At 44.6% G+C, this 25,568-nt stretch overlaps 1 protein-coding gene across 8 annotated transcripts in view; it reads right to left on the bottom strand.

Moving 5' to 3' along the window:
- The window catches only part of STOX2 (storkhead box 2), a 213,663-nt gene that overhangs the window by 54,882 nt on the left and 133,213 nt on the right, over positions 1 to 25,568 (bottom strand). The window contains exon 1 of one of the 8 annotated variants that reach the window (XM_066237988.1): positions 2,149 to 2,170. The exons of the other annotated variants lie outside the window; for them this stretch is intronic. The gene's annotated coding sequence lies outside the window, so the exon portion shown is untranslated. Of the gene's footprint in view, positions 1 to 2,148; positions 2,171 to 25,568 lie in introns of those variants that run through there. 8 annotated transcript variants of the gene reach the window in all.

The raw sequence follows: 25,568 nt of genomic DNA, 5'->3' as shown, positions 1-25,568 counted from the left end.
TCGTTGGAACTTGCCATTTCTCCTCTCCGAGAGGACTTCTGCATTAGTAAAAACCTTGTGAAACAGTAAGTTAAACAGAAAGTTTCTGTACTTTTCATTTTCCTTCATCTTTTAACATGTTGATTGGGCATGTGCTCAATGCTCGGAAATGACTTAATAAGGAAGATTTTGGGGAGATCATAACCTGATCCACAGAGACGTATTAAATCACCTAAGTAAAAGGTTAGAACTTTGCTACTTAATTAAAGGAAACAAGTTAGCATCTAGTTACATGACATAAAAATGCCTTCCTACAAAGATTTAATAAGTATGATTTCTAAAATTTGAAGCCAAGATCTTTCATAGCCTGCAAGATCACAAAGGTGACGATCCTGCCACTAACAGGTGGACTGCTTCCCAGAGTATCTCATCTTTTGAAAACGGAATCATTCATGAATCTGAAAACTGTTTAAATGAGCAAAGCGTGGCTAAAATTTGAAACCACACAATTAATTCCTCCCCAGAGAGATGAAGGGAACCGAACATCCAATTCTTCACAGAGAGAAAGTGCCCGTCTTATCAACAGGTGGATTTTCCTTGCATTCTTCCCAGGGTCGTTGCACCCTGCTTTTGTCTCAGACAAAGGACTCCAGCCTCCTTTTCAGGCCTCCCCATTCATGGAGCAAGTGCCAGCTGTTGGCTCTGGCATTTACTCCACTAGACAGAATCGACATGGCAGTGAAAAGTCACTACCCAAGACCCTATTTGTACCACAAGTATTCAGAACTGATTATTTAAAACTCAGACATCGTATCACATATATTTATCCTTGGTGAGGTCTTCCTATACAAAGACTTCTAAACAAGAAGCCATATAGGTGAGTCAAATGAAAGCAGGCTTTAAATTCTTTAAGAGAATAAGGGAAACGAGGTCCTCAGCAAGAGCAGGCCCTGACTCCCGCTGCGTGGTCCTGTATTCCGTGAACTGTGATGGTTGCAACCACATGCCAGTGGCCTGACCTCCCATAAAGCAGGGGGCGGGGGCTGGCGGAGCTCGCCGGACTGCGCAGGAGCCCGGCGGAAACCAGTCAGTATCGTTCTGAGGTGTTTTTATTCTTTGTTTATCCATTTAAAAGGCTTATAAATTTTTATGAGCTCTTTGCGAGGTAAATACAGCAGGGTGGCAAAGATGACAGCCCGACGAGCTCCGTCCAAAAGCCAGCTTGCATGCTTTCCATTTGTGACATGATGACCCAGGTCACCCACTCAGCCTCTCCCCCCTACCCCCCAACCCCGCGGAGTGATCCAGACAGCAATGGGAGACGCTGCCCTAAACCTTCCAGGGCACTAGGTTACTGTTTATGAATGTGATGGAACATTCTCTCACCACCCGGAAAAGCCCTGGAGAGCACCCACATCATGGGACCACAGAGGACCAGAGTGGGGACTCAGGGGTCGAGCTCGCGTGTCTCTGTCACACCAGCACTTTGATGTATTTGTTGCACAAACGGCCACCAACATGTCTAGAGCTTAGTATGTGTAACTACAGCCTCCCTTTAAGAGCTTTAAGTTTCAACCATCAAACCCATTATTCAGCAGATAATTTTGGAGCAGTCAAATATTATGTTCATTAATGAACAACTATAGAGGATCAATATTAGGATATAAACCGGCCAACTTCAAGAAATCTAATATGAACTAAACCTCCTGACCAAGCAAATCCGACACTCTTTCGACCCCCTTTTCTATTAAAAAGACATCATAAACAAAGAATTCTACAAAGTAATCAATGCCAAAATAGTCTCTAAAAACGAACAAGTTTGCTTACCCCACATAAATGCACTTTAATATATCACTTATCTATCAATAGCTGTTGTCACTGATGCCGGCAATGAAAAGAAATGTTGACCCTAAGCAGAATGACTAACATGGAAGGCTCTCTCTCTCTTTTTTTTTTTAGAATACGCTTGAGATTCTATATGCAACATAGACACACGTGTTAAGTTATCTATTATATACACATGCACGCACAAAAGAATAAATAAAAACCACTGTAAAAACTTCTTAACACGGTATAGTCAGTAATTAACGCAAACAGGAATGAAAACATTCTAGACTGCAGTCTTTTGGAGGCAGGAGCTCATAATCCCCAAAGATTCAGAAGCATTACCTCATTGCAGCCTTGAGACAAGCTGAGCATTCACTCTAGGTCTTACCCAGCATCCTCCGGTTCACACAAAGACAACAGAGGCGTGACCAATCACATCGTGGCTAGCAGGCACTGTTTCAAAGCCCTCTCCCAGTATTACCCATTGACATGCTGGCTAGCAGCCTGCTGAACTTGTCGTCATGGCAACACATCCCAGCTGCTCACCGAGGCTTGTTATATTACTTTTCCTTTTCACCACTCACTTAGCTAATTAAAAATTTAAGACCATGTTTTGCATGTTGGACGCACACTGAAACAATGCAGGGTCCTTTTTCTCTTTTCTCTCTCTCTCTCTCTCTTTTTTTTTTTTTTCAATGGAGCTTTAAAAAATGCTGGGAAAACAGATTTGAAGGACACTCCCATGAAGTCCCAATATAACCAATCAATAGAGAGACTGCATGTAGCTCCAGCCAGATGGAATTTGTCGCTAAACCTAATCTGCAGCAAAGCAAAACCAAACCATGAACATCGCTCAAGATGTTCTTCCTGTTTTGAAAATAAGCCAATCAGCAGAGATGATTTATGTTGACATATTCGCATTATTCCTGGTTGAAACGTTCTTTACATGTTTTTTATTTAAACACCCTTCTGATTTAAAGCAGCTTTAACCCACGATTCCGCAACGCAAGCAGAGCAAATAAATAAAGCACAAGGAAAAAGATCCCATAAAAACTGCCAAGAGGGCAAGTGCAGAAAAGCAGGTCTGTGAACCCGCCATATGTTTCAGATCTGACCACCAGAACGGACGCTGCTGGGGCCGCTCTGCCGTCGAAACCGCGGAAAGAAAATGCCAGCTTTTGTTTACCAAAGCCCAGCGAAGCCAATTAAAACCTCCCAGTCTGCTTCAGAGATGGTGGCTGCCTCACACACATCACCCTTTTTAAAATCCCCCTTATACCCCTAAGTTATACCTATCACTGGAGTGGATGGATACCAGAGGCATTCTTAAGATTCTAAGGTAAAAATAGCTCTGGGGTTTTTCTGTTTGTTTGTTTGTTTTTCCCACCAGCTTTCCACTTTGCCTATTTCACAGAGTAGAAAGAAAATTAAAATTTAAAACTATGTTCATTGTGAGGAAGCAGAGATAACAGACATCAAAGTGGTTTTGAAAACTCAGGTGCTAACAGTTCATGGGGAAAGTCTGTACCCATGTTAATTGAGAAAAATCAAGATACCAGAAATAGGCTTGGAGAGGCAGCTTGGCTTCTGCTTCCTCCAGGCAGGTCTCCTGGTTCTTCTACCTGAAGTCCTCCAGGACGGCCTGACTTATAGTGTTCAGTCCCCAAGCATGGTGCAAATACAGAGTTAGACCAGCAGGCCACCCTCTCTGCAGTGTCGCCAACACCTCTGAATGCTCAGGTCAATCACCAAACACCACCGGAAAGAAGTCCCGCCCCCCTGGGTAGGTGAGAAGCAGAAATGTCAAAGAAGTGTACAGAGTTCTTTTTTTTTTTTTTTTTTTTTTTTCTGAAGCTGGAAACGGGGAGAGACAGTCAGACAGACTCCCGCATGCGCCCGACCGGGTTCCACCCAGCACGCCCATCAGGGGCGATGCTCTGCCCACCAGAGGGCGATGCTCTGCCCCTCCGGGGCGTCGCTCTGCCGCAACCAGAGCCACTCCAGTGCCTGGGGCAGAGGCCAAGGAGCCATCCCCAGCGCCCGGGCCATCTTTGCTCCAATGGAGCCTTGGCTGCGGGAGGGGAAGAGAGAGACAGAGAGGAAGGAGGGGGGTGGAGAAGCAGATGGGCGCTTCTCCTGTGTGCCCTGGCCGGGAATCGAACCCGGGTCCCCCGCACGCCAGGCCGACGCTCTACCGCTGAGCCAATCGGCCAGGGCCAGAAGTGTACAGAGTTCTAATCTGCCCGAGAGGTTAAGTGAGAAGCACGCTGGTCTGGGAAAGCGAAGGAGGGATGCAGGCAGGGCTCTACGGGATGTGAAAGGTAAACAGTGTTTACTCTCTCCCCGTCTTCTCTCTTCAAGTCGCCCACAGATGGAACATCGATGGTGAGGCGCCCCGGGGAAGCGTGGTAGACTGTAAACAGTACCACCCCTCCCGACTCCCACCGAAATGACAGCAAGATGAAGCAAAGGAGAGAAAAGAAAGCCGAGGAACCATCGAATAATTCTGGAAGCTGGAAAAGCAGACGACAGGAGGGAGCTGAATGCAGAGTGGAGAAAGTTTAAAGTATACGGACACGAGGAAAAACGAGCCCCGGAGCGCGGTGTGGGTGCCACGGCCTGAAACACTGATGTGCGCAGTGAGAACGAGGGGCGTGTGGAAGACACTGGGGAGCAGCAGAGCACAGCGCGCCCTGGGGGAAGGAGAACAAGCCGGTGAAATCAGCGGGAGCCCAATCCTGCCCACCGACAAGCTTTATTTATTTATTTATTTATTTATTTATTTGTATTTTTCTGAAGCTGGAAACGGGGAGAGACAGACAGACTCCAGCATGCGTCCGACCAGGATCCACCCGGCACGCCCACCAGGGGGCGACGCTCTGCCCACCAGGGAGCGTTGCTCTGTTGCGACCAGAGCCACTCTAGCGCCTGGGGCAGAGGCCAAGGAGCCATCCCCAGCGCCCGGGCCATCTTTGCTCCAATGGAGCCTTGGCTGCGGGAGGGAAAGAGAGAGACAGAGAGGAAGGAGAGGGGGTGGGGTGGAGAAGCAGATGGGCGCTTCTCCTGTGTGCCCTGGCCGGGAATCGAACCCGGGACTTCTGCACTCCAGACCGATGCTCTACCACTGAGCCAACCGGCCAGGGCCTGACAAGCTTTAGAAGCAGTGCTACCCCAACAGCAATGAGCCCACCCAGCCGTCGTGATCTTGGGTTCTAAATACTATTCCCCACGGAAAGAAAAGGATTCGTTAGAGAAATTATGGATTCCAGGTCTGATGCAGGAAAAGGACACGTGAACCAGGTACATCCCTTTGTGCCAGAAAGCAAGAAAAGGCTCAAAACCTGGTAAGACCCGGCTGAAGGGGATTCCATGGCCGAAGCAGGAACAAACAGACCATCAAACAGCATGTATACAAAACACTGGGACACACTGACTGAAAAAGAATCGTGTGTACATTGTGGTACAAACACAAACAAAAATACAGGGGCTGCAGAACAGGGTAGTGCTTTTTTTTCACCAATGAATGCCAATTTATAACCTTAGATGAGGTTATAGAACTAGACTGGCATTTGTAACCACCATTGCAATAAAAACGATTCAAGCAAGCATTACTGAAGTATGATAAAATATAGGGTAAAGATTATTGGAAAACAAGCTATTCATACAGTCTCAAAATATCAACACACAGATCACTTTGTAATTACAAAAGGGTAAAGACAATGCCACCATCATAACCAAACAACCAAACTTAACCTCAGCAACGAGTCAAAGAAAGAGCCACCCTAGCCCTCCTAATGTGACACACTGAATAAAACACAACACAACCTATGGAGCATTCCTCCCCACCCCCAAATATTCCATCTGAATCTAATCAGGAAGAAATAACCAGGAAAACTTCAAATTGAGGAATATTTTTTAAAAGATTTTATTTATTGATTTTGGGGAGGGGAGGAGAAGGGACAGGAGGGGAGGGGAGGAGAGGGGAAGAAGTAGGAAGCATCAACTCCCATATGTGCCTTGACTAGGGAAGCCAGGGTTTCGAACTGGCGACCTCAGTGTTCCAGGTCAACACTTTATCCACTGTGCCACCACAGGTCAGGCAAATTGAGGAATATTCTGCAAAATAGCAGGCCTGTAATGTTTAAGGCTAACATCATAAATGACAAAAAGGAGCTGGGAAATTTCCGGCTAAAAGAAGACTGAAGACACGCAACACGTGATGCTTGATTAGAGCTTGGAATTTTGCAGTAAGAATTTAAAAAGCAGGGCATTATTGGGATGATTATATGGGGTATTATTGGGATAACAGAAAAAAACTTAAATATGAACTGTATACTAGATAATAACATTATATCAATGTTGAACTTTCTGAATTTGGTGATTGTACTTTCATTATATAAAGAATATCCTGTTCCTGGGAAATGTACCCCTAGAGGTGAAGTCTCCTGAGGTGCACCTACTCTCAAGTGGTACAGAAGATAGACACGTGATGGATGGAGGGATGGATGGATGGAGGGATGGATGGATGGAACAAATGTAGCAAAATGTTATATGTCTCTAGGTGAAGCATACACCGTGCTCATTTATTTGATAACTTGTATGTTGTAAGAAAGAAATTAAAAGCTGGAGAGGGGAAGAACTCTGGAAAGTCTCGAGAATGAAGTTCTTGCTAAAGGTCAGGTATGGAACAGACCCAAGGAGGGTTGTTGTTTAAAAACTTCCTAAGAAGAACGAAGGCACTCAGTCCCGCTCCTCTCAGACAGCTACCTCTCAACCCAGGCAGACAACAGAAATTTTATATTCCAGAGAGGTCACACCAGACAGTGTTCCAGACCTGGCCGGGTAGTCAGTTGGTAGAACATTATCCCGATACGCCTAGGTTGTGGGTTTGATCCCTGGTCAGGGCACATACAAGAGTCAACCAATGAATGCGTGAACAAGCGGAACAATAAATCAATGTTTCTCTCTCCCTCCCTCCATTTTTCTCTCTAAAATCAATAAATTAAAAAGAAAGAGAGAGATCGCTTTTGGACTCCAAGCATAGCTATGGGAGGTAATCAGATTCTGCATAAAATGGCAGTATGTGAAAAGTTGCATACCTCGCTCAGATCCTGGAATACTTGCAATACTCTCCTGAGCAAACTGGCTGCTGGAGGATAAAGACCCTGTCACCCACCCACCCCCTCCAGACCTCCCTGCAGGAAGGCCCAACTGGGGACAGGCTCTATTTCACACAGAACTGCCAAGCTGCATTTTAGCACCTCTAGAGATCAAAACAACAACTAGAAAAGGTATTTTAAAGAAACCTATATGAGGCACAGAGCAGAAGGACCCTCCCCAAGCCCTTAGAATTAATATACCCCGGAAGCTGCTGAGATGTGACCTCACGCCAGAAGGGAGTGAACCAGGAATACAAAGACACGGAGCCTAAAAAACAGCGGTCCCACCTAGGGGGGGTGAGAAAGACCCCCAGGCAGCAGGGATTGGCCAGCCTAGAAGGCGGAGTCCAGATCGGAGGGTGCTCCCGAAGGAAATTCTCCAAGAAAGCAGGAAAATGGATCGACTATTTGAAATAATAGACCACTCTGAAAAAAAAAAAATCAATACTGGTGAGTATATGGCACATCTGATGAAGCATTTGAAGAAAAAAAATTAAAGACAGATATAAAAATCTATAAAAAAGATAGCCATTCACTCCAGGTAAAACAGACAGCTGTGTGAGAAAGTAAATATACTCACACTATTTGGTCCTTTAAAAACTAAAAGTTAGACAGTCATCTTACTATGAACACTGATTATTGATTTATCTTTCAATTCTTATATAACTACATTCAGAGAATAAGGTGAGGGAAGGTGAGTCAAGCGAAATCTTCATCTGCCCTGCCAGGAAGACAAAAGATAAAATCCACAATTAATAAAGCAAGCTACAGCACTGCCAGCACACTATTTAGAAACTACACAAATTCCAAAGAAACCACTAAAACAGTCTTAAAGGATTGGCCCCAGGAAGCGGGAATCAGAAATGGTAAGAGACAGAGGGCAACAGGTGACTGGCATTTTTCAATGCACTAGATAGGAGAAAGTGTGTGTGTGTGTGTGTGTGTGTGTGTGTACTTGCTATAATAGGTGTATTATTTTATTTCATTTAAAACAATTATTGAATTTGTTGGCATGACACTGGTTAATAAAATTACACAGGCGTCAGGTGCCCAATTCTACAACACATCATCTGTACACTGTACTGTGTGGTCACCTCCCCAAGCCAAGACTCCCTCCATCACCATCTGTCCCTTCTTCCCCTCCTGAAATCCCCGCACTGTTGTCTCTGCCTATGACATTTTTCTTTGCTTAATTCCTTCACCTTTTTCGCCTAGCTTTCCCCACCCCCATCTCCCCTGACAGCTGTCAGTCTGTTCTTCAAGTATCGACATAATTACCTTTGCAAAAGTAAAAATGAACAAAACTATGGTGAATATAGCATAGACTTGGGAAGGCAGAAATCAATCCGTTAGCCGTACCTTTCCGGAGCCCCTCCTACGGGCCCAGCACGTACTACTACTTCTTGTGACTTTGGGCAAGTTTCTAACTTCCCAGTGTCTGTTTCCTCATCTGCAAAAGGGGTATAGTAATAATACATACATACCTCGTTAATAGCATGTGGCACAGATAAAATGCTCATTCAAACAAACTATTATTCGAACTATTATGAGTGGGGCCCCAGGCTTGTCACTATGGAACAGCCCCTGCCCCCCTGGACCTCCACGAAAGTCAGCAATTAAATAGGCAATCACAATGCAAGGCCATGAATGGTGAAGGCTTACGGGTCTGGGAGATAAATCCGCGTACCTCACATCCCCCGCGTGAAAGATCAGCACTTCCAAATTAGGCTTCAGAAAACACTCAGCCCAGCAAATATTTCTTAGAAAAAAGTTCTGTGGTCAAGTCAGCCTAGGAAACTATGAGTTATACATCTTTTGGAAGACTGACCACTCACATTAGCATTACTTATCGCTCTTAGCTTCCAATGGTTTACCTTTGTTTAACCCAGTCTTTCCCAAACAAACCTGACCATGGAACTCTTTTTCTATTCCAGGGGCCTGAGGGCCACGAAGCTGGGCCCCCCACTGACCCCGCTGGGAGCCACGGCCATAGACAAACAGTCCGGGTAGAGAAACCTCTACTCTGCTCCTCCTAGTTCGTAAATTCCCTTTTCAATAACCCCAGTTATTTTTGGCCATTTTAAAAGTTACCAGATTTCTGAAGCAGTGAAAGTATTATTTCATAGACACTCCCCTCACTCAATGACTTCTGCGAAAAGAAAGCTAATGGGTTGACGAGATCTGTATCAACTTTTGAACATGATCATCCAGTTGACTTCGAATCATTCAGAACCAAGGAGAAACGCTCCAATGACAATTCTAGAACCAAGGTAAAATCAGCAATCAATCCTTCACTCTCGTGTTTAGAAGAACAGCATGAATCATGGGTTATCTGTGACCGGGGATGTGTTGTGGCTTTTAAAGTATCAATACGTAGCATAATGATTCTGTATCATGAGACCTCCGTGAAAACGCCTTTAAAAAAAAGAGAAAAGAAAAAGTGCGCGTGGGTTCTGCAGCGACTTCCTGGTTTGGGATAGGCATGGCGTGAGTTACTTCACCCTCCCTTGCTTCCCCTGCCTTTTGAGAAAACTCCGTCCTGCAGTTTTCTGGAAAGAGTGGCCAGAGAGCCCGTGTCATTGATTCCCCCAGAAAACAAAACCGCTTTAATGTGTAGAAAGGAAAAGCATTCTAGGAGAAGCCCTGGACAGTCAATCACGGCCTTTCTAAAAACTGGACACGAGGCCATCTCCTCCGAAGCCCCGAGGAAGCATCTGTGGAGGGCGGCACGGTGACTTCGTGCCCCGTCGTCTGGTTCCTGTGTCCTGCCTGTCACCCAGACTCCTTCTCCCCCCAGAAGGGAAGACGACGTCTAAAGGGCCTCACTGTGGTCAGCTCACACCCTTGAGTAAAGCCTTTCAATGACTGCCCTTCGCGTTTCTTCCTAAAACTATCACTTCGGGCACCTGCACCCGGGCACCAGCCAGCACGTCCACCAGGCAGGGCTCTGAGCTGCTGGAATCCGGCCTCCCTGGGCTCCTCACGAGCTCCTCATCTACCTGTCTGGGGTTCCCCAGGACACTCGGAGCCCCTCGGGGCACTAGGTCTCAATCACAGTCACAACCCACCCAGCCCTGCCCACTTCTGTCTCCTCCGTGGGATCGTTAATAAACTCAAACCCAGGTGGGTCCCTCGCCGGATGGAGGACGGCCCGGGATTCCCTGGGGCCACCGCTGGCTCTCCAGCCTCGCTGCCTCCTCAGGGGCCTCAGCCACACCTGCCTCCCCCACTTTCCACAGCCCCGCACTCCCAGTCCTGTGTGGAGGTCAGCTGCCCTTCTGCATTTCCTAACAGCCTGTCTAGTTTCCTTCATGTCCGACTCTGTCCCTCTCTCTTTCTCCCATAAACCGTGGGTCCAGAAAGGACATGCGCTCGGCCACCGTCCGGCCACAGTCAGTCACCAGAGGGTACTGAGTATATGAGTGAATTTATTTTTAAGTGTCTTAATAGACCCGGAAAAATTCAAACAAAAAGAGATTCAGGCCTGACCTGTGGTGGCGTAGTAGACAAAGCGTCGACCTGGAAATGCTGAGGTCGCCGGTTCGAAACCCCAGGCTTGCCTGGTCAAGGCACATATGGGAGTTGGTGCTTCCTGCTCCTCCCTCCCTTCTCTCTCTGTCTCTCTCCTCTCTCTCTCTTTCCCTCTCTCTCTCCTTTCAAAAATGAATAAATAAATTAAAAAATTAAAAAAAAAAAAGAGACTCAGTGTTGGGTACCCCTTCTATGACACGGCAGGCAGCGTAGTCCTGCAGACGGAGTGCAGTCAGCACAGCCGCCAAATAAACTAAACTGCTGCACGGCGGTGAAAAGAGCACGCCTAACGTGGCGATGTCATGACTCTTCACTTGAGTTATGAACTATCATCGGGACACCGTAGACCCCTCAGAGGGACACTAGGTGAGAAAAAGGGCAGCGGGGACATGACCCAAGGAGCAACATAAATGCTGAGTAAAACGAAAGCACAGAGTGTAATGTATAATTTGGCTAAACTTCTAAATTTCTAAGTCCTTTAGCCTGAAACAACAACAAGAACTCAATAAAGAAACATGACTTAAATATAAAAATATTTCGAGAAAATCTAGAAGGCACTGAAACTAAAATTAAGGAATTATATAGCAAGTCACAACTCAAAATTGTGAGGACCGTAACTTTAGCTATTTATTTATTTATTTAGTGAGAGATAGAGAAAGAAGAAGGCAGAAAGATGAGAAGCCTCAGCGTGTTGCGGCACCTTAGTTGTTCATTGATTGCTTTCTCTCACATGTGCCTTGACCGTGGGCTCCAGCTGAGCCAGGGACCCCCCCTTGCTCAAGCCAGCGACCATGATCCCACGCTCAAGCCAGTGACCCCACACTCAAGCCGGCGACCCCACACTCGAGTCAGTGACCCCGCTCGCAAGCCAGCCACCTCGGGGTATGGAACCTGGGTCCTCAGCATCCCGGGTCGATGTTCTATCCACTGCTCCGCCGCCTGGTCAGGCCACTGCAGCTTCTTGAAATGAAAACTAGAGGAGAACGGGAAGTAAGCGATAGTGTCCACCGCCCACGCAGAAACAATGAACACTGTGACCCGAACACGTGTTTAGTAAATGGACTCCTGAGTTCTTACAACTTGAGATGGCTTCTGAGCCCTCCTCACGGTTCTCCCTCTTCCCTGGGGCCCGACCTTTTGGTCTGGTTGGTGGCTGCACACACTGCTTCACCCCGGCCGGCTATGACACCAATACCTTCCATTTCCCCACTAGGACATTCAAACAATTATCGAAACTATCATGCCGCAGTGGCGTGGAACTTGAGCTGGCAGGTATCACTTGCGTTATTTTTCACACGCCCTCTGAGAATTAGGGCTTCGTTTCTGCAGCGCGGACGAGCTGGGAGGGAGGAGCAAGCACCCGAGATTTGGGGAGCAGCGCGGAAGCCCCAGGGACAGTCCTTCCCGCGTGCTCTCATTTCATCACAACGGTCACCCCGAAACGTGGGTCTCATTATCTCGATTTTCAGAATAGAGCATTCACGGTTTAATAGCTTGTCCCAGAGGCTACAATGTCCCTAGGGAAAAGCACCTGGGTTCCTGCCTCATAATGATTACTCCCCAAACTGGGTGTTGAACTGACTGGCTAACATGGAGCCAAATTGGAAAACACATAACCTGCCAATTTTGAAGCGCTACATATCCGTTTAAGGACACATAAGAAACGTGCAACCGCTAGACCTGTGGTGGTGCAGTGGATAAAGCGTCGACCTGGAAATGCTGAGGTCGCTGGTTCGAAACCCTGGGCTTGCCTGGTCAAGGCACATGTGGGAGTTGATGCTTCCAGCTCCTCCCCCCCCCCTCTCTCTCTCCCTCTCTCTCTCCTCTCTAAAATAAATAAATAAAATTAAAAAATTAAAAAAAAAAAAAAAAAAAAGAAACGCGCAACCTAAAAACAGTCTACGTTTCGGCTTCTGCTTCTGGAAGGAGCTAAGGCCCCACAATGCTTGTTCAACATCACCTCTATGTAACCCACCCCGAAAAAGAAATGTAAGCTTGTTACAGCAGAGCCTGGTTATAACAACTTAGGATAGCACAGAATCAAGTCGAAAGCCAGGTAATGATGCTACAATACACCAGCTGCTATAACATCAGTATGTACACAACGGTGCTGAGACCCACGAGAGGGAACACTCAACTCTGCTGGGAAGAACCCTTAAAAAAAAAAAAAAAAACGCCACAGAAAGGCTACCGACCGAGGAGTCTTCAGGGAGGAGCAAAAGGAAAGAGGCATTTCACGCAAAGAGCGCATGCGGCCACAGAAACGGAGTAAGCAGCTGTTACTGGCCTTCACCCTCACAACAAGCCACGGAGGTGGGGCTATTATCTACTCACTCTTTACAGACCGGGAAACAGCAGCACAAAGAAATCAAATAATATATACAGGGGTCCTCAGGTTACGACAGTCTCGGCATAGGCGTTCCGAGTTTACGACACTCACTCCCATAGAAACTTAGAAACAGTGAGAGTGAGTGTTTCGGCTTACACCGTGAGCGCCCTGGTCTCTTGACACTCACTTGTCATTATTTCTGTTACTGCAGTACAGTGTACAGGATAGTCTATTGATGTCCTTTTCCTTTTTATGTAGTTCAGCTGTGTTTTTGTGTTCTGGATTATGATTTTACAACTGTGTTAGTATAGGTAAGTGACTTAGGTTAGAGTGTGTTTCGACTCCGACTTACACCAAAATTCAAGCCAGCAACCCAGCGGGTTACGTCACTGTCTCGTAGGAACGGAACTAGCTATACAGGGGCTGTAATCTGAGGACCCCCTGGACAGCCTGTGGGCAGTGGAGTTCTGTGTCTAACCAGAGAGCTGAGACAACAGGGCATATTCTGGGATGTGGACTGTATAAGGTGCAAAAGAGCAGCCGGACTCGCTAACGAACCAACCCGCCAGTGAACGCTGAGACCAGAGTGGCACTTGGCACATACCCTCAATCCTCACAACAAAAATCTCTGAAGGAGCTATTCCTCCAACAGTCATGTTACAATGAGGAAGCTAAGGCTAAGAAAAGGGTATGAAATTTGCCTGAGGTCACCCAGCAAATACACCCGGATTCAGGACTTGAAATTAAGTCAGTCTAATGAGAGAGCCCATGATTTCTAACCACTTAGTTATCCTGCCATTTTCTTAAAACACCCGAGAGGTCATATCATACAATTAAAACACGTTTGTTACCTCAAATTCAGCCAATAGCTGGTCTGGGTTTTAGAACAAGACCAGTTATACCTTAGGAAACATCACTGCTTTCGTACCAAAATCATCTACCCCGTGCTCATTTACATAGAAAATATTTTAAATTGTTCCATTATAAACCTCCCCCCCCCCAAACAGCAACTGTAGTCCCGAGGGAGCTACACAGCCACACTCAATATGTATTATTCAGGTTTAGAACACTAAGCGTTTCCATGACTGACGTTTTTTAAAGAGCTTAAAGAAATGCCTTTTACGAGAGGATCAGATGACTGCAGTTCTTAGCGGAGGCGTGGGAAGGATATGTCCTGGCCAAACGAACCAGGGAGGAAAGAATGGAATCCTGAATGAGGACAAGAGGTCGTGTCCAAGTCTAAGGACCTACGTTAGCGTGTCCATCAGTCACCACGGAAGCGGGGCGGGGGAGGGGGGGGCTTTGACTTCAGGGATGTAGCACAGCTTTGCTGTTCTGTGTGACATGGTTTCTCTCAATCCTCTGTGACATTCATACACCCCCCGCTCCCGGGGAAAACCAAACCTTCTTTGTTTTTGGAAAATGTTTTCTCCCGAGCAACGCAACAGGTCCCATGTTGAATGCAGGCCCTTCCGCCCACCCAGCACCTTGGGCCCATGAGAACCCACTGGAGCACCACTGACTTCTGCTCAAAATACAGATGTAACCTGGAAATGACCCATAAAATCTAAAGGATAAACTTACTTTTATTGTTCTAAAGAAATAAGCCATTCTAACTCGTAAGTCAGGCTGCTTTTGCTTCCTCGCCCACGAATGGCGGGCCTATCCCAACTCTCTCCTCAGAGAACGCCTTCCGTCTCGTCTCTCCCCCCTCCGTCCCCCAAATTCTGCAAACAGGATTCGCTCGTGTTTTCCCCTTTTGGAACTACAACAAATTAAAGTATTTTTTAATAATAAAAAACAACAACTTAAAAATACAATAGAAATTTTTTAAAATAACAAATACCTGCATAGATACCACCCCAAATAGGCAACTGTTGAAATGCTGTCATAATCTTTTCTACAGAAGGAACGACAACTTTCCAGTAAAGGTGATGCAGTCACTATCTCCATACTTAGAGGAAACCAGGCTCATGAACTTGATGTCAATCTTTCCGGTACATTGGTAACACTTTTACTTCTATGAATGAGCACGCAACTGATGTCTGGCGTTTTTAAGTGCAGAACAAAAGATTTAACTAAATCGTATTATATTGTATGTGTTCTGCAACTGTGGCTGTCTTCTCTGTTGACGTGCTCAGTATCTAGTACAAGGTCTGGACGTGGTTGATGTTAGATAAATTTTAGTTGAATGAATGAAAGATAAGTTTATAATAGAGCAGTGCAGTCATTTGCTGAGTAAACAAATTCTCCCAAACATTCTTTAGTAGCAGACATCTTGGTGCTCAAATGCAAATAAAGAAGGGCTTTTTTCACCCGTTTTACATGCATGCTCAAGAGGCTCAACATCACTAATCATTAGGCAAATGCAGACCAAAAGCACAAGGAGGTATCACCTCACACCTGCCAGAATGGTAAGGCAAGCGATAAGAAGTGTTGGTGTGGAGGTGGTGGGAAGAACCCTCCTGCACCGCTGGTGGAATGTGGTGCGGCCACTGTGGAAAGCAGTATAGAAACTCCTCACGAAATCAAAACTAAAACATCTATATGAGCCAGCAACTCCGCTTCTGAATATTTATCTGAAGAAAATAAAAACACTAATTAAAAATGTTATCTGTGCCCTGCCCGGTGGCACAGTGGATAGAGCATCATCCTGGACTGCCAAGGTCACCAGTTGGATCCTGGGATCTCTGGCTCAATCCCGGGGGCACTAGTTCAGCACTGACGGCATCAGTTCGAGCCCTGGTCAGGACACAGATGAGAAGCAATCAATGGGTGTACAATGAAATGGAACAATGAGTTCATGCTTCTTCTCTCTCTCTCTCTCTTCTTCCCCCCACCTCCTTCCTTTATCTCCAAAAAATATTACAAAAATAAAAAGGACACCTGCACTCCAACATAATTTACAATAATCGTGATATGAAAACAGCCTAAGTAGTCCATCAGTGAATGAATGAATAATGTAACATATATATACATATATACATATACATATATATATATATATATCAGCCATCAAAAATAATTAAATCTTGCCATTTGTGACAACGTAGATGGACCTTGAGGGCATTATGCTAAGGGAAATAAGTTACAAAGACAAATACATATGATCTCACTTATCTGTGACATCTGAAAAACAAAATCAAGCTCAAAGATACAGAGAAGAGAGGCAGGGGAGTAGGGGTGGACAAAATGGTTGACGGGAGTCAAACTTCCAGTTATAAAATAAGTGTCATTAAGGAAGTCATAGACAGCATGGTGACTACAATTAATAATACTCATTGACTATTTGAAAGTGGCTAAGAGAGTAAGTCTTCAAAAAAAATTTTTTTTTAATTTATTTATTCATTTTAGAGAGGAGAGAGGAAAGAGAGAGAGAACGGGGGAGGAGCAGGAAGCATCAACTCCCATATGTGCCTTGACCAGGCAAGCCCAGGGTTTTGAACCGGCAACCTCAGCATTCCAAGTCGACGCTTTATCCACTGCGCCACCACAGGTCAGGCTAAGAAAGTAAGTCTTAAAAGTTCTCATCACAAGAAAAAGAACTGTCAGTATGTGTGGTGATGGGTGTTAACTACTTGCAGTGATCATTTTGCAATATACACCCATAGCGACTTGTGTTGTACACCTAAAACTAATATAATGTTAATGTCAATTATATCATGATATAAATAAATTTTTAAAATTAGAAAAAATAAATGCATGTTCAATAACTCCCTGATGAGGAATGAGATCATCTTAACTGAGTGTTCACCAGAGTTTGGGGGACTCACAGATCAGTGCCACGGGAGCTAGTCAGGTACGTGAGCACGCGAGATGGCCTGTGGGTGGGGGCGGGGGCAGACAGTGCCTGTCTTCATTATGAACTATCTGGCCAACACTTGGCAACAGGGATGAACTAACAAATAACTACTACTTTTTCCTGGTGTAGTAGTGTCAACTATTCTATGATGTCTTCCCCAACTTCCTAGGAAGGTTTAGTTCTGTCCTCTTTCCGCCCGTCTATGCTATTAGAGCACTGACGACACTGCCATGTAATTGTTTGGGACACACGTCTGTCTTCTGTCCCCCAAGCCATGGGTTTCTCAGGAGGAGCATGAGCACTGACATCTTTGAGTTACAACCTAGCTAGATGCTCAGTATTAGTTACAGTGGCGTGAATCTCCTGGGTAGATTTTTACAATATCATGAAACTCAAGAACGATTCTGCTCTTCCATTTCTTTCCTCAGATGTTTTAAATTCTTGATTGCTTTATTTCTCTACATGTTTATTTTTAAAACATTTTTAACATGAAGAATTCTAAGTATTCAAAAGTTGAAAGAACAGTCAGTCCACTGAACGCCCCTATGCCCACTGCCCAGCTTTGATAATGAACATATTCCACCCCTCTTGACAGAAACTGAAGCTGGAAATCAGAGCTGATACATTGCGGTACAATTTAGTCAAGAAAAATTACACAAACTCACATGCAAAGAAGAATCCTTGGCCCCTACATCAAAAAGAGGTTTTCAGCTAAAATAAAATACTTTAAATCTCAAATAAAAAAAAATTTAAAAAGACTCCCTTCTTTGGCTAAGTTTATCAACTGAACAACCAGCTACTGGTCCGGTTCCTGAAGACTGTTCCTGGATTATCAAATTTGCAAACACAGGGTCACTGTCGCATAATAGCCTATATGAACAATTAATGCCAGTTAAATGATTACATGTATTTAATGATGAAGGATCACTGCTCTCTTTCAGCCTACACTCTCATTTGGAATAGTGAGTCTTATTAAATCTGGACTCACAGTTTCTTTCACATGCCATTCTGAAAGCTGAACGCACTGTAGATGCTTTTTCTAGCAGTGTTGCTAAAAGTTCTAACTCACTACAGCCAGACTTGAGACCCCAAACCCAGAAATCAGATAAACTGATAAATAATTCTTATCAAAATACAAAGAAAGAGGTCTATTTCTTTATGAAATGAAAATATATGACTAGAATTTAAGTAACGATTACTAATTTCAGGTCCATAAGAACTGCTTTCAAAAGTTAACTATTAAAACCAGATAGAAGGTGACGGAAGACAATTTGACTTTGGGTGAGGGGTATGCAACATAATCAAATATCACAATAACCTGGAGATGTTTTCTCTGAACATATGTACCCTGATTTATCAATATCACCCCATTAAAATTAATTTTAAAAAATCATTAAAAAAATGTTAACTATTTATGCCTGACCCGTGGTGGCACAGTAGATATAGAGCGTCGACCTGGGACACTGAGGACCCAGGTTCGAAACCTCAAGGTCATTGGCTTGAGTGCAGCCTCATCTGGCTTGAGCGTGGGGTCGCCAACTTGAGCGCAGGATCATCAAAATGATCCCAGGGTCACTGGCTTGAGCCCAAAGGTCGCTGGCTTGAGCCCAAAGGTCGCTGGCTTGAGCCCAAGGTAACTGGCTCGGCTAGAGCACATATAAGAAGCAATCAATGAACAACTAAAGTGACGCAACTATGAATGATACTTCTCATCTCTCTCTCTTCCTGTTTCTCTCTCACTTAAAAAAAAAAAAAAAAGTTGCCTGACCAGGCAGTGGCACAGTGGATAGAGCATTGGACTGGGAATGTGGAGGACCCAGGTTCAAGACCCCAAGGTCGCCAGCTTGAGTGTGAGCTCATCTGGTTTGAGCAAGGCTCACCAACTTGAGCCCAAGGTTGCTGGCTCGAGCAAGGGGTCACTCGGTCTGCTGTAGCCCCCTGGTCAAGGCACATATGAAAAATCAATCAATGAACAACTAAGGAACTGCAACAAAAAATTGATGTTTCTCATCTTTCTCCCTTTCTGTCTGTCTGTCCCTCTCTCTGACTCTCTCTGTCTCTCCCACAAGGAAAAAATAAAAAGTTAACTATTTAAAAAGTGCTTTTTAAAAATCACACAATAGAGAAAATCCTTGTAACTGTCATCTGTCCCTCCATGTGAAGCCATACTAGCCCTGCAGTTCTAAAAGGTCCTGACTACCATTTTTCTCGATGGGAAACAGTACTTGGCCCATAGTGTACAAATATGTGTTCCTCCTCCCCTCTTTTTGGAGGGCCTGCAAAGTCAATCTACGCATGTAAATTATGCAATCGTTTGTTGTCGTTATTTTTTTAAGAAAAGGAGAAATATAATTGAAGAGGAGTTAGAGGGCCAGAGAAGTGTGTGTATAGGTTATAAAAATGAAATGTGAAGTGTTGATTAACTATGTCACAGAAATGGGCTCAGAGGAACCAGAAGCCTTTTGGTGATCCTTCTCTCAGACCCAACAACCCGAATCTGGTCCGATGGAGTGCGTCTTGAGTGTTCAACAATTACCACCCTTTTTGTTTTTTGTTTACGTTTTGTGGTTTGTTTTTGTTTTTTGAAAGCAGGGGGCTTTGCAAATATGTATACCACAAATAGGTGAGAAATGTGTTTTACAGCTGTCTGAACTAAAAGGAAGTTAGCTGGCCGATCAATCAATAGTGAGTTGGATTGTGCCTTTGTTGACATGTCTACTCCCAGTGTCCAAGTGTATTTAACTGTTGGTGCTGATCTGTTAACATCAAAATTAAATTGAGTTGAGCCAAAATCAGAGTCTTCTCCTGTTTACACATTAGGCATGAAGGCTAATTACTGACTAATCCTTGAGGGTTTTTAACACTTCTGATGTATGAAATATCCCTGAGGACCATACATATTTTTTAATGGGTTGAGGACAGATCCTTCCACACATGTGCAACCTAATAACTGAAGCGCCAACGTTGTTGCCAGGCACAACGGTGAGACACATGTCGACGAGGGAACTACTGCCTCGTTAGAGAGAGGTCTTGCTTTCTCTCTCTCTCTCGCCAAAGTTGACAATAAAATATTCATGATCTATTGATTTGTTTTATCTTCTGTGTTCCTTCTGGTGGGGCTTTTTAATGCATAAAACATAAACTTAATAATACCGATTCCGTTTGCTGAGGACTTCATACGTGCCAGGCACTGCGCTAAGTACCTCAAGCACGTCACGCGCTCCCCGTCTGGCTTATCACCACGTGCTAGAAGACCCAGCAGGTGTAGGTCCCCGAGACACCATCACTGGGGTGCCAGGAAATATTTTTTTGAATCAATGAAAGAACTGAACAGAACCAGAAGGCTGGGTGAGACCGAACATTATGAACAAACGCATATTACTAAAGACTCGATCAGTACCTTGAATCCATAGTTCAGCATAGTTACTTCACAAATTAATTAATTTGGTTTGTGAAAGGACAAACTAACGATGACCTCATAGTTTTTTTGTTGTTGTTTGTTTGTTTTTTGTATTTTTCTGAAGCTGGAAATGGGAGGCAGTCAGACAGACTCCCGCATACGCCCGACGGGGATCCACCCGGCATGCCCACCAGGGGGCGATGCTCTGCCCATCTGGGGCATTGCTCTGTTGCATCCAGAGCCATTCTAGCGCCTGAGGCAGAGGCCATGGAGCCATCCCCAGTGCCCGGGCCAACTTTGCTCCAATGAAGCCTTGGCTGCGGAAGGGAAGAGAGAGACAGAGAGGAAAGAGAGGGGGAGGGGTAGAGAAGTAGATGGGTGCTTCTCCTGTGTGCCCTGGCCGGGAATCGAACCCGGGACTCCTGCACGCCAGGCCGACGCTCTACCACTGAGCCAACCAGCCAGGGCCGACCTCATAGTTTTTATCCCAACTCATCATCCCTGCCTCTGGCTTATATAAAAGGAGCTAGGGCAGAGCGTGTTTCATAAAAGGGGGCTGTTAGCCATCCCGGGTCCATAGAATGGCAAGTTCTGTGTCTCCTGAATGAAAAGTCACTTCTCCAATGTGGCATTCATCCACAAGCATGTACGGAACAATTACTGCGTGCAGGAGTTACGAAACAAGAGTTTTTAAATGTTAAAATAAATGGGGTTGGAAGTTTAAAAGCAGCATTAAGTTTAGAATAAAATATAACCGACGTAAATCACTTTGGGTAATGAGGACCAGGAAATTTTAAAGAAAAGAAAGTCAGACTTTTACATTGCTGATGAGGGAGTACACTGAATCTAACCAAATTAGAAAACGATACTTGACCTCTGTCAGACATCCTGCCAACAACCAGCTCGGGTTATCTTATCGTTTCAAATTAGGCTGTGCTACATTCCTGGTGACGGCAACATCCCCGAGAGGCCCCTTGGTGGTGGCTGGGATCAGGCGGGGGAGTGTGTGAAATCAGTGTGGGACAGGAAGACGGCTGGCGGTGCCCAGCCTCCTTCCCGAGTCTGAGAAGTTGTGCAGGGCCCAGTTGTGCACATCTCCTTAGTAACTGAAGTTATTTCAGAATAAAATAAATATTTTTTAGCCCTGGCCAGATAGCGTGGTTGGTTAGAGCATTGTCCTAAAGCTCAGAGGTTGCTAGTTCAATCCCGGGTCAGGGGACTTACAGGAGCAGCTAAAAGTCCCTGTCACTCTCTCTTCCTTCCTCTCTCTAAAATCAATAAAATTAACATTAAAAAAAGGAAAGAAAATACTCTTGCTGGTGTCACTTATGCCCTTGTTGTTTCCTGTGCCTTTAGTCAAACTCTTTTCAGCATGCCCTGGCAGGTTGGCTCAGTGATAGAGCATTGGCCCAGCGTGTGGAAGTCCCGGGTTCAATTCCCGGTCACAGCACATAGGAGAAGCACCCATCTGCTTCTCCACCCTTCCCCTTCTCCTTCTTCTGTCTCTCTCTTCCCCTCCTGCAGCCAAGGCTCCATTGGAACAGAGTTGGCCTGGGCACTGAGGATGGCTCCATGGCCTCCACCTCAGGCACTAGCATGGCTCCAGCTGCAGTGGAGCAACCCCCTGGATGGGCTGAGCATCACCCCCTGGTGGGCATGCCAGGTGGATCACAGTCGGGCACATGCGGGAGTCTGTCTGATAGCCTCCCTGCTTCTAACGTTGGAAAAATACGAAAAAAGAAAAATCTTTTCAGCAGAAGGTCAAGGAAAAATAAAGAGTAAATTTTTAAAAATACATATTTTTCAAATTGCTACTAAGCTTTTAAGACATCATTTAAATATTTACTGAGTCATTTGGACCTACTTAATTAGTAAACAGAACAACATGAGGATTTTGTGTTTTTGTAGGGGTTTTTGCCCTATGAGTGTCATGAAAACTTACTGAGGCAGGAAAGAGACCATGAATCAGCACAATCACGGCATATGTGATTGATGGCAAGGACCCCCGGATTTCAGAAATGATAAAACTACGTCCATCTTCAAATAAGGGAACGTGGTAATGATGACCTCCCCGGACGCACTATGGCACGGTTCAGAATCCTCAGGAGTGTGGCATCTCCTCAGCATGTCACTCTGCATACCAGGAGGCCGAGAGGCAGAGCAGTGAAGGAGCAGGCCCCAGGAGACCACCAGGACCTGAACTCCAACCCAGGCCTGTCCGCCCCGAAGTCAGCAGTCTTCACCTGCCCACACAGCTCACGCGCCTCCAGCAACCAGGATCGCACATTAGATACAATGCTCGAGAGACGCTCAGTGATCATGAAAACATCTGTGAACATCTGTGGTGGACAGAGTGGTGGCCCCTAAAAGGCTATGTCTAAGTCCTAATCCCCAGGACCAGTGAATGTGACCTTATTTAGAAAGGGGTCTTTGTGGATGAAGAATCTTGAGAAGATCATCCCAGATTAGCTGTGTGAACCCGAAATCCAACGACAAGTGCCCTGGAAGAGACAAGAGGAGACAGAGATGAGGAGGAGGAGGGGCCGTGTGAAGACAGGCAGAGACCGGAGCGATGCAGCCACAAGCCAAGGACGCCTGGGCCATCAGAAGCTGCAAGGAAAGGCGGGAAGGATTGGCCCGGAAGCCTTCAGAGGGAGCATGACCTCGCCGACACCTTGATTTCGGACTTCTGGCCTCCAGAACTGGAAGAGAATCGACTTCAGTGGCTGTAAGTCACCCAAATTATGGCACTTTGCTAGAGCAGGAAATTAATACACCATTCTTAGGTCCAGGTCACCAAATAATGAAGTTTGTTCTAAACCATTTAAAAATCCCTATTACCCAGTTAACTACTGATGGCTTTTACAAGTCCACAATCTGAAAACAGACTTCTACCTAGTACAGTGTGTCCGTAAAGTCATGGTGCACTTTTGACCGGTCACAGGAAAGCAACAAAAGATGACAGAAATGTGAAATCTGCACCAAATAAAAGGAACACCCTCCCAGTTTCTATAAGATGATGTGGCAGCATGTGCGCATGCGCAGATGATGACATAACACCGTGTATACAGTGGAGCAGCTCACGGCCATGCCAGTCGAGATGTGGACGGTAGAGGAAAGTTCAGTGTGTTCTGTGGCTTGCTAAATTTGAATCCGTGACCAAAGTGCAACGTGAATATCGGTGCGTTTATAAGGAAGCGCCACCACATAGGAATAACATTACTCAGTGGAATAAGCAGTTGAAGGAAACCCGCAGTTTGGGGAGAAACCCCGTTCTGGTAGGCCATCAGTCAGTGACAAGTCTGTAGAGGCTATACGGGATAGCTACCTAAGGAGCCCTAAAAAATCTGTGTGTGAGCCCACATCGAACTGCACTGAATAGGTATGAAACTGGGAGAGTTTTCCTTTTATTTGGTGCAGATTTCACATTTCTATCAACTTTTGTTGCTTTCCTGTGACCGGTTAAAAGTGCACCATGACTTTACAGATACATTGTATATACCAAGGAGCTGACTCCTTTAATCAGTCTCATCACATGGCTCTCATTTTAAAAATAAATCATTTAAAGAAATATATTTATAAAGAGTAGCCTTTGAAAAGACCCGCATTTTAAATCTGAGCTGACATAATGTCATGAGTAATATTACAAGCTGAAGGCTGAAAAATCTAAAATGCATTTCAACCTAACTGGTGCTGGTGCAGTGGATAGAGTGTCAGCTTGGGACGCTGACTGAGGTCCCAGGTTGGAAACCCCAAGGTTGCTGGCTTGTGTGCGGGATCATCGACATGATCCCGTGGTCAGTGGCTTGAGCCCAAGGTCACTGGCTTGAGCAAGGGGTCACTGGCTCAGCTTGAGCCCCCTGGTCAAGGCACATACGAGAAGCAATCAATGAATAACTAAAGTGCCGCAACTACAGGTTGATGTTTCTCATCTCTCCCTTCCTGTCTCTCTCTACATATATATATTTTATTTTATATATATATATATATAAAATAAAATAAAATGCATTTCAAAATAAACATCCTAAAATGAGGCAGAATGTTGTCTCCAAGATGATAGTGAGTTATGGCAACCAAAGTTATCACACAGAAGCCATGGCATTTGAAAGAGCAAACTCTGGGAATAAAATAGATTACTGTAAACCAGGGGTCGGGAACCTATGGCTCATGAGCCAGATGTGGCTCTTTTGATGGCTGCATCTGGCTCCAGACAAATCTTTAATAAAAAAAAATAACGTTAAAAATATAAAACATTCTTACGTATTACAATCCATTCATTTTCTACCGCTCATGTTCATGGTTGCAGGTGGCTGGAGCCAAACACAGCTGTCCTCCAGGACAATACCAAATTTTTATTGGATAATGCATAACGTACACAGGTTGTTGTATGGCTCTCATGGAATTATATTTTAAAATATGTGGTGTTCATGGCTCTCTCAGCCAAAAAGTTTCCTGACTCCTGCTATAAACAAACAGATGGAAAAATAACTTTAAAGGAAATTATCATTTAAAAAGAACAGAAAAAAATGGTGAGGACCCTATATATCTTAGGAAAATCACAAGGTAAAGGCATTCATGAAAATCCCCTAGAGAAAGGAATGTAAGATGAGATACAGTTACTAGAACTGTAATAACTATCTCTGATGTCAGCCGGGAACCCCACTTATCAGAGGAATCATTTCATAAGTTATATACATGCCTCACCACTGTGCTCTACACCTGAAACTCATAGAACACTGAATGTCAACTGTAACTGAAAAAAATTTTAAATGCTTATGAACTAAATAGCTGCTTGCTTCCTCAACAGCAGATGGATTCCTTGTACTAGTGCTTCTCAAACTACCGGTGGCAAAGGATACTTTTGTTAAAATATAATAAAAACAAATTATGGGGGGGGGGATGAAACGGAAGACAAAAGAAGCAAACCTACACTTTTTCATTGTTCCAAATTTTTATTCCATACAGAGATAAAATTACAATTCAGTAAATATGATCAGAATAAATAAAACCCAAGAAAAAAGAATAGGCAAATATTACGCACTATTCATTGAAAGCGTGTCCATGGACAATTCATTCAGAGAAATGCTATTATACTCGTAATTCTTTGCCTTTGTGAAATTGTAGTGAAGCAAAATTTATGAGAGAAATAGTAATCCTTATATTAAATGTCTATGCTCACACCCTGAACAAACTAAGTGTATCAATATAGTTTTTAATGTAACAAATGACCTTGCTTTGTGCTTGTTAATTTACTAATCTAACCCAGACTGGATGGCAATGTTATCTGCAGGGATAATGTGTATCTAAAATGTTTCAGTGTTTTGTTTTCATAACAGTCATATTTGAGAAACCAGTCAAACAAAAAGTATTCAATGGGAATGGAAGAAGATTCTAAAGCAATTTCAGCAAGCTTGCAGGTTTTTTTTAACTTTTACTCAAAATAGAGCCAGAGATGCCATATTTTCATCAGTAACCCATGCCAACAATTTATCCAGTAAAGTCAGAACGGAGTTTAAGTCATCTACTGATGAAATAAATAGT

Source organism: Saccopteryx bilineata, chromosome 6 (genome assembly GCF_036850765.1).
Source record: "Saccopteryx bilineata isolate mSacBil1 chromosome 6, mSacBil1_pri_phased_curated, whole genome shotgun sequence".
NCBI lineage: Eukaryota > Metazoa > Chordata > Mammalia > Chiroptera > Emballonuridae > Saccopteryx > Saccopteryx bilineata.
Note: the sequence above shows the minus strand (reverse complement) of the source record. Positions and strands in the feature narration are given on the sequence as shown.